This window comes from Bidens hawaiensis, unplaced genomic scaffold (genome assembly GCF_021521415.1).
Source record: "Bidens hawaiensis isolate Kalapana, Puna unplaced genomic scaffold, B.hawaiensis_p1.1 tig00015252_1, whole genome shotgun sequence".
Taxonomy (NCBI): Eukaryota; Viridiplantae; Streptophyta; class Magnoliopsida; order Asterales; family Asteraceae; genus Bidens; species Bidens hawaiensis.
The window spans coordinates 239,641-249,314 of NW_027492360.1; the positions used below are offsets into that span (position 1 = coordinate 239,641).

At 33.7% G+C, this 9,674-nt stretch overlaps 1 pseudogene; it reads right to left on the minus strand.

The window, feature by feature from the left end:
* Positions 1-316: 316 nt before the first annotated feature.
* Positions 317-1,481, minus strand: LOC143548816 (uroporphyrinogen decarboxylase pseudogene; annotated as a pseudogene).
* Between the last annotated feature and the right edge of the window lie 8,193 nt (positions 1,482-9,674).

Genomic DNA, 9,674 nt, shown 5'->3' on the forward strand with positions numbered 1-9,674 from the left:
ACCCGCCCTACTATAGCTCGTTTCATCAAGAAACACCATTATAGGCAACTCTTCTTTAGTTGTTGAGTTACTTGTAGAGCAAGGTGAAAGTTGTCTCATTATTGAGTTATGGATACGGTTAGCTTTTATTTTCAACTTTATAATGAAAACCCATTAAGCCAATTCCTAAAGTTACTTAAATATATTGGCCCAAATCATAAATAGTTAATGTAAGATGGAAAGAATGAACAACATGTGACATATTAAACTAAAGTGCAATGCAACAATACTAACATGTAACAAATAATTTAAAGTCTTGTCTACAAAAGCACTCTTTTTAGTACCCAAGATTTTTAGCAACCTAAAAAAAATGAGCAACATTTTCTTCTGGTGTGCCTACAACAATCCCATGACCAAGAATCAATATATGTTTACCTTTCCTTGCTTTCTTCACGGTATCACGTATCCTATTGGCGATGAAATCTTTTGACCCGAACAACACACCCGGGTCTATGTTCCCTTGAACCGCTATATCAGAACCTAACCGTTTCCTGCCTTCAACCATATCCACGGTCCAGTCCAAACTAACCACATCCACCCTGGTCAAAGGTAGCCATTCCAACAACCCACCTGACCCACTTGCATAAAGAATTAAAGGAAGATCCAGGTGAGTTTGTTTAACGGTTTCTACGATTCGTTTCAAGTAAGGCAAACTGAATTCTTCAAAGTCAGTCGGGCTCAGCTCGGTGGCCTATGAGTCAAAGATTTGAACTGCTTGTGCACCATTGTCGGCTTGGTATTGAATGTATGTAGCAATTGAGGTTGTGAATTTTTCAAGCAGTGCGTGTAGGACCTGCAATAGTGAACCGACTGAGTCACTAACATTTAACTTAGGAAATATGAAATTTTGAATTATAATAATATAATGTAATAAATTAATCACCTTAGGCTGTGAGAAAGCAAGCCTCTTAATTTTGGAAAAGTTCTTTGATGATCCGCCTTCGACGCAATATGATGCTAGAGTAAAAGGAGCACCAACGAAATCTACAAATTTCCAACACTACCAAAAGTGTTTTTACAAATTTCCAACATTACCAAAAGTGTGCTTAGTTTAGTCTGAACTTTACACTATCATCTTTTTCCTTAGCCCAAATCGCCTCAACTTTTCCTTATTACATCCTTCTAACCTTGAGAAATAGTGTATAGAGAGTATGAAGTTGTTATTCATTGGTATGTATGTATGTATATGTAATAGAAGCACAAGAATGCACTTTATATAGGCTAACAAAGTTAATAGAAACATAATGACACATGGGAGTTAAGAATGTGAATAGTCACCATAATAATGATAATATGTGGATAGTCACCATAATAATGATAATAATAATAATCTATAATAATAACACATGTAAACCATAACCTTCTAAAGGATTGAAGAGTAATGTCTCAAAAATTGAAGCTTCATGATGTTGTACTAAGAGCTTAAGAGTTGATGGATACATTGACAAATTACTTTTCTTGCCCTATTATGAAATGACATTTTTGTCCTTGAACTCTAATTGTGAAATTACCATGGATACCTATCACTCTTCCTTTATATATAACTAGCAAAAGTGCCCGCGCGTTGCTGCGGGTTCACGCAAATTATCTTCTCGTATTGGTTTGCAGTGTTTGGTGTTGTGTGTAATGGGCTATCCGTGCGAGCGAGCTGCCACTTGTGCATATGGTTTGGTGGATTTTTTTGGGAGGGGTTGCGCATAAAAATTTTAACATATTCATACGCATTGGATACATCGTGTTTTGTGAAATATTTGCTAATAAAGTAGGTTTTTATTGGTTTTGTGAATTTTAATCAACATAAAGGATTAAATGTGTGTTAATTGGTGAGTAGTTAGAGTTGAAATTTAGTCGGCAGATAAATAAATGCCAAATTAAGACCACTAAGTTGTCGTCAACGAATTGTAAAAAGGGTAAAGTGGTGGGCATACGTGATTTTATTGTGCACATGCATACTGGCATATGCATATATGTTGGATCAATGGTGTTATGAATTACCGGGTACTTAAGTTCTAGAAACAAAACTTTTTATATGGGGCATCACAAACTGACAAGTAGGAATGTGATGAGAATTAAGAAAACGATATGACATTAACAAACTTCTATAGTGGGAGAGACAAGGGTCTCAATGAAGATTGCCCCCTTTTCGCCCGTAAACCAATTAATGTAGTAGGTCTTCTTAACAGTTTGTTGACGATCGCAATCTCATATAGTTTTGTTGTGCCAACCATAGCAAACAGTTTCTGTTTGTAACGTAATGGGTAAAGGGGATCCACGAGTGCAAGGATATAGATGCGATTGCGGGGGTTGTGAACATGGGGTCCACTTATCTCGGAGTACGGACCATAGGTTGTATGATATTTTGTGCCTTCCCAGAGTATCTGAATGGAGTTGTCAATGTTTCCCAAATGGGCCATAAAAGTTGATTTCGATGGAACATGAGGGACGAGCATCTCTTTAACTTGTTCCATTCTCGTTTGAAACTTAATAATTCATAAACATAGACCAAGCCTCTTGTAAGGCCCCGTTACCGGTAGCCCTACTTTCGTGTTGGATTTACTCATAAACGCAGTTCTAAATATCAGAGTTAATTAAAACATTCGCGGAATATAAAAGCTTTCATAAAACATTTCATAACAAAACACGTCTTGTCTTAAAACATCATTTTGTCTTTCAAAATAAACGAAACATTAAACTTAAACGTCTTGAGTCTTCCGATGCCAGCCTCTTATTCGGTGCCACGTGTCTCCTCAAGCGAGCTGCCTCATCCTACTCACCTGCGTGCATACTAAAAGTCAGCTACGCTGAGTGAGTTCTAGTTAATCACATAATCATACAATACCTTCTTACATTTCATACTTAACCTCTTAACTTTCTTTCATACACACATAAGTGCATATACTTTCATTCTTACCTCATACTTTCTTTACATACATAATCATACGTTTTAAAGAGCCTTTCGCCCTATAACCTCACATATATTATAAGGGTCTGGTCCCTAACATCACAGATATTATAAGGGTCTGGTCCCTAACATCACAGATATTATTAAGGTCTGGTCCCTCTTCGTTACCATACAACCATGCCTTTCCTTTGTTTATTAACTTTATCGCATTCATACATATGAGCAAATACATTATACTTACCTTATACGTAACACTACAACCTGACAGTACGTGCAATATCCGAAGATCGTTCACGTACTGACAAGCAATCATTCATACATTTCACATCCACTTAGGATAAGTGTATTAACAAACATATCGAGTATGCACACAACCCCGAAAACATAACACAGAAGTGGGGCTAGAAACTCACCTGAATGCGGTTACGTTCACCGTTAATCATAATCCCTTTCTTCAGTTGTGCACGGCTGACTGTATAACAAGTATACGTATCAATTAACTATCACTACTCATATCATCTTTCTTGTCTTAACTAGTACCCACAACGAACGGGGGTCCGGGGGCAGCGCCCCTGGCAGCGGGGTCTAGGGGCGGCAGCCCCTAGCAGGGTCCAAGGGGCAGAGCCCCTGGCTGAGGTCGAGCTGCCAGGTCAGCTTGGAAAAATTTTATTTACATTAACGGTCTTAACACATTTTCCATTTGGTTTTTAATTTATTTTCTAAGCGAACTTAGCTTTAGGCGAAGTTAAACCTTAGGCGAACTTAGCTTTAGGCGAAGTTAAACCTTAGGCGAACTTAGCTTTAGGCGAAGTTAAACCTTAGGCGAACTTAGCCTCAGGCGAAGTTACCAGTTAGGCGAACTTGGCCGTAAGCGAAGTTAAGCCTTGAAGGCGAAGTTAAGCTTTGAAGGCGAAGTTATCGTTTTGAAGGCGAAGTTATCGTTTTGAAGGCGAAGTTATCGTTTTGAAGGCGAAGTTACCCAGTTCAGCCACGGGTTTGGTTTTCATCAAGCATTTTGGCGATTTTAACACCCTTGTTATGGTTCGACATCACCCACTACGTTCCCTAACCGTTTTCGGTCGTATATATACCCCGTATATACTATAAAGCTTGGATCTTTAAACTTTAAAGGTCAAGAACATACCTTTTTGTGCTCGTTTGGATCTCGTTTAACTTGTTTAATCACAACTAATCGTTCACTCTCTCGGATCTTGTTCGTTCCTCTCCCTCGGCCGCCGGCCGTATGGCGGTGTGTGGTGTGTGTGTGTTTTGGAGTGTGTTAGAGAATAAGATGGAAATGAATGATGGTTTAGGGTTTAGGGGATATTTATATCCCTTAAAGCCCATGGACCTAAGGCCCATTCTCATTTAACCCATCTCAATTAATCTAAGTCCATGATCCGCTCCTTACTTGATATTAATTAATTAATAACGCGAAATCACTAAACGTAACTTTCTTTATTCAATATTAAAAATTTTAGGATGTTACACCTCTTAATCGACGAAGTGCAACGCATGTTGACATGGAGTTTCGTTTCCCACAGAAGTCATTCTTACATGTTCCCTATCTGTGTTGAAGGGCATTTGTGTCCATGTTGTTGTTTGTGTTAAATAAACGTGTCATGTAAGGACACCTGTGATACGTTTAATATGTGAAACTCTGTGTCATTTGAAGGGTCATTCTATAATCCCAAAGGGTTTCTGATAGTGTTATACAGGCCATGAGATTCATTTGTTGGTAGACGTTTGTATGCCATGGCTGTGGGGTTCTAGAGAAGCAACTCATTGGTTTGTAGAAACGTATGACATAGTAGGTCATCCAAGTGTGCAAATATATTGGTGGTCATGGTTAGTGGTTGGATGGGAAAGCAAATTATTGATCGAGGGCTATAATAAGTTGTTTGCATCGATCAGATAAGAATACCATTCATTCTTGCGTACCAATGCATTGATTTAATCTCATCATTTAAAACCTTATTATGAATCTAAATGTTGTGTTGTGATACTTCAAATGCAAATAAGTGGCTAAGTTTTTTTCAAATTTCAAACTGATATTTTAGGGTTTTTGATCGGCATAAGAATACGAGTCGATTGATGTAAACCTTACCTCAAAACGGCGATCCAGTGAAAACAAATAGTGTGAAAGTTGAGACCAGTGGCAACTATTTTCAAATTTGGGATTAATATTGACCAACTGTATTAATTTAAGATTATTAATTTCCAAGTTTCCATACTTTTATTATGTTATGTTAATAATTTGGATGGTTGCAGGATGGGTTTAAACTAAGCATGGTAAAACATTCAGGTTGAGTTAGATTGCTTGACTAGTTAAACAAGTTTATATTAAAACACATTTTAACAATATGAATTTGGGTTAAATTGTATCATTTCAAAAAGTTTAAATTGTGTTCATGAAGGTGGTGATTTTATTTATATATATAAAAGCACAACTAAATGCCAATGTAACATTTGTTTTATTTATTTATTTTTGTCACAAAATTTTCTAGATGTTTACATTAGCCCCATCAAAGTTTCATTGTTTTAATTTGTGCTCTCTTCATCATTGTTATATACCATTCAAACTTTTCATGGTTTAATTTAGGTTTATTGGATTTTAATAATCCCTATTAACTGGTATTGGCCGATAATAACCCTTATTTATTTTATCACTACTTACGGTCCCAAATTTTAAAAAGTTGGCCCCCAATAGTCCTCCGTTAAAAATGACTTAACGACGTTATATGTTTTCCCGAATTTCAAAATTATTTTTAGAGCTTTTGATAGAAAGAGGATACGAGTCAATTGATGTAAAGTTGATCTCGAAAAGGTGATCCAAAACGACTTGATTTTTGTTAATTCAAAGTTTAAACACCCGAATTAAAGCACTGTATCGTCATTTTGGAGGACCCTTTCAAACTAAGTTTTACAACAATTAACTTGTATTATCATTGTGATCGAAAGCCCTAAAACATGAGTTTGGAATTTGAGTATGATGAGTTATTTAATTTAATATGACTTTAAGGCATGAATTTAAATACATACGAAGTTCAGAGTTAAAAATCGTAAACCCTCCATTAAGAGCAAATAGAAAATAAGTGTGAATTATTTATTATCTTATTATCCATTTTTTAAATACTAAAAACATGGCACTTTTTGTTCATATCCTTTGTTTGATCCATATGATCAGAAACTCGTGGTTGTTCGTTAGCTTGTTTAAAGGTGAATCTTGTGGTTGCTCGTTAGCTTGTTTAATAATCTGCATGTGAATAGCTTACAATCATATTATTAGAAGTTAAAAGTGAAGCAAGTCTACCTAAAACATATTGCATATTCATAGAATTTTGTGCAACATTGTTCTTTTGTTTCGATGATTGATAATATAAACTTTGAGCATATTACCTTGTCATCTACATGTTGCGCATCATTGCTCGCACATATTTAACTTCAAAGCTCAAATGTTTCAAATACCTATAACAGATGTATATTATGAATTGGTTAGTTAAGGCAATACAAACTAAATACCAAGAATTAAGGATGTGCATGATTTATTTATATTCATTTTTTTTCTAAAATCAAACAAAATATCGATACATCGGTTTTTGAATTTTTGAAAACCATTCGAGATTGGTTTTTCGATTCAAAAATTTTGGGCTACAAAAAAGAAAGTTGGCCCAAAAATGTAAAGTTGACCTAGATCATTTTGTTAATTGATAACTAATTGATTATTATACATTTATGCCAAAGTATTCGTGCTACATATTTGTAATATAATTCTTTTAAATTACTTAAAATAAAAAATAACAACTAAAAATTGAAATCATCTGCTGCCATTAATGGTGACATTTATTTAACATTATTGGTACCGAAAATATTTCCTGCAATTTTCTGGAGGAATTTATGCAAGCCGTTTATGGTGGCCGGGAAAAACAGTTCATCTTTTGAACCAAATTGAGCAGTTGCATTACATCTATGTACAAATGATTGACCTACAATCACCTGTTTAAGGGAAAAACAAATTTACTGTAAGTGTAACAAAAAAAATTGTGTTTCTCTTGGTAGTGACAAAGTCCAGGTTTATTGACTTTTTGACAAATAAAATTACAAAACATTAGTTGAAGCATTATTTGGTTATTTTTTATTTTTTGGACAAAAAGTGACAAATAACTTGTTTTCCAAATTTTTTAATGTTATAATGTTGGGGTAAATGTAATCGGTTTGTTTACGGGTCGCGGATCGGCATCTTATCGGGTCACATAGATCAGATGGGTCAACCTCATTTCGAGTAATCGGTGGATAAATGTGCTATCACCAATTAAAGGAAAAAAGGTCTTGTCCTAATATGTTACTAAAAACTTATATATATTTAAATAAAACCGTACTCAAATGCTCATGATTTGCTACAAGATTTGTATTTTAAACAAACAACGTTGTTTTATCTAAAATTAAAATGAAATTAAAATTTTTTCCTTTTAAAAGTAAAAAATGATGGAAAATAACATATACTTTGTTAAATCCAAGGTACACAAAATCTACTCAGGATTTGGAAGGAGTAATATACAAACTTTGAAAAGAAAAACTATTCTCTTATATTCAAATCATTGTGTTTTTATTTTATTTGTTTATTACAAAGAAGATGTTTTAATATAACTTTTTAACAATCTTAGAATTTTCAGTAGTGCTCGTGTTTAAAATTTATATTTGTCTTACACTGATTTCGTTTATTTTCAATTATTAGTTTTTCAATAAAATTTGATAGTTTCGTATCTAAATTCATGTTCTACATTTTTTGAGTAAATTGAAAATTTCGTACTTATTCATTAAGCAGATTTCAGGCTCTATTCTTTAGCTAACGTATTTATATTTTATTTTTTAATCGATTTTTGTCCTTATGCCCAGTAAAGATCCATAAATTTGTTCATGAGGGTGCACTGTTTTATATGCTCCAATTTCATGGAATCGAATATAAAAAAGTTGGGTCGGTTTTGATGGTTCGTTTTTGTAAGGTTCATCACATAATAAAATTACGAATGCATCCAATTTGATTATGAATTTTTTTAACCGACAAATCATTCATAAACCTAAATAACGTTTGAATCTTTTTAAACTTGGACTAAACTAACAAATAGAACCATTATGTTAAAAAAACATCATAGCTTAAACAAAACCTAGTAACTATTAAAACCCACAACTAATTAGAAAAGGGTTTCTATTAACTTTGTTACCCTATATATATAGTGACGTCTTGTGCTTGTATTAGACATACATACATACATACATACCAATGAATAATAACCTCTCTTAACGGATCGTCAATTAAATTAGGTTTCGGTCATCTCTAATCCCTACCTCATATGTTGGTCAACTTAGACTTCTTCCACACACATGTCTTGTTAAATATTTGATGATATCACATATACCAACCGATGACTCGGAATGAAGTTGACTATCTAACCTTGTGACCCGATAAGATGCCGATCCGTGACCCGTAAACAAACCGATTACATTTGACCCAACATTATAACATTAAGAAACTTGGAAAATAAAACCTGGGAGTTAAGAACGTGGATAGTCACCATAATAATAATAGCATATTTAAATCATAGCCTTTTGTTTTTTTAACTTATTTAGACTCTTTATTTATTATAGAAATCTGAATTTTATATTTATAATCATAATTACTAAAACTATATAAAATATGACCTTGTGACCCGATAAGATGCCGATTTGTGACCCGTAAACAAACCGATTACATTTAACACGACATTATAACATTAAGAAACTTGAAAAACAAATCATGGGAGTTAAGAACGTGAAAAGCTACTATAATAATAATTACATATTTAAACCATAACCTTTTGTTTATTAACTTAGATTTAGACTCTTTATTTATAATAGAAATATGAATTTTATATTAATAATTACAATTAGTAAAACTATATAAAATCTGAACATATATTGTGGCTGTTATTACTCCTTATGCCTAATTCATGTTACGATTTGTATCAGACTGCGGAGTAGTGCCGAGTCCCTTGCTATATCAATAAAAATACATGAAAAAGAAAATTTAACATTATAGTCTTTTAATTTCGTTGTGTGGTAACGTGTTACTTATCATGCAAATTAATTCTTTTTTTTACTTTGCACTTTTGAAGTAAAACCGTCAGCATAAGGTTTGCGAGAAGGACAGATGTAATGCATGCAGTTCCTCTTGAAACAAAGTACCATCCATCGGCTGTAGATTTGCTTCTCATTAAATGTTAAGCAGTTAATGCGGAAAAATATCGGATATCGGTCAAGGGTCGATATTTGAGATATCGGTTATTGCGGTGGTAATTCGGTGAGATATCGGTAATTTTAAATCATGCGAAATTTATATATATGCAATGTATTTAATAATTAGGAAGTCATCTTAAAGTTATGTTAATAAATTTTATTAGGAATTAAAAATGGAATTTAACAATTAGGAATACTAAAAGGTTAAAATAAATTAAAAACTGAAAATTACATCTTTCCATCCACGTTCTCTTCAACAGTTTAACACTTGGGAATACTAAAAGGTTAATATTTTAACTTATTGCATTCTCTTTTCACCCGACCATCTCTCAACAATTACCTTCTTCGTCATCATTACATCTTCTCCGACATGAAGTCCCAAACAAATTAGGGTTTCTTCCAGGTTAGTTCATTTTTCACCTCAATCGATATTGTGAAAGTTTAATTATGCATACAAGTA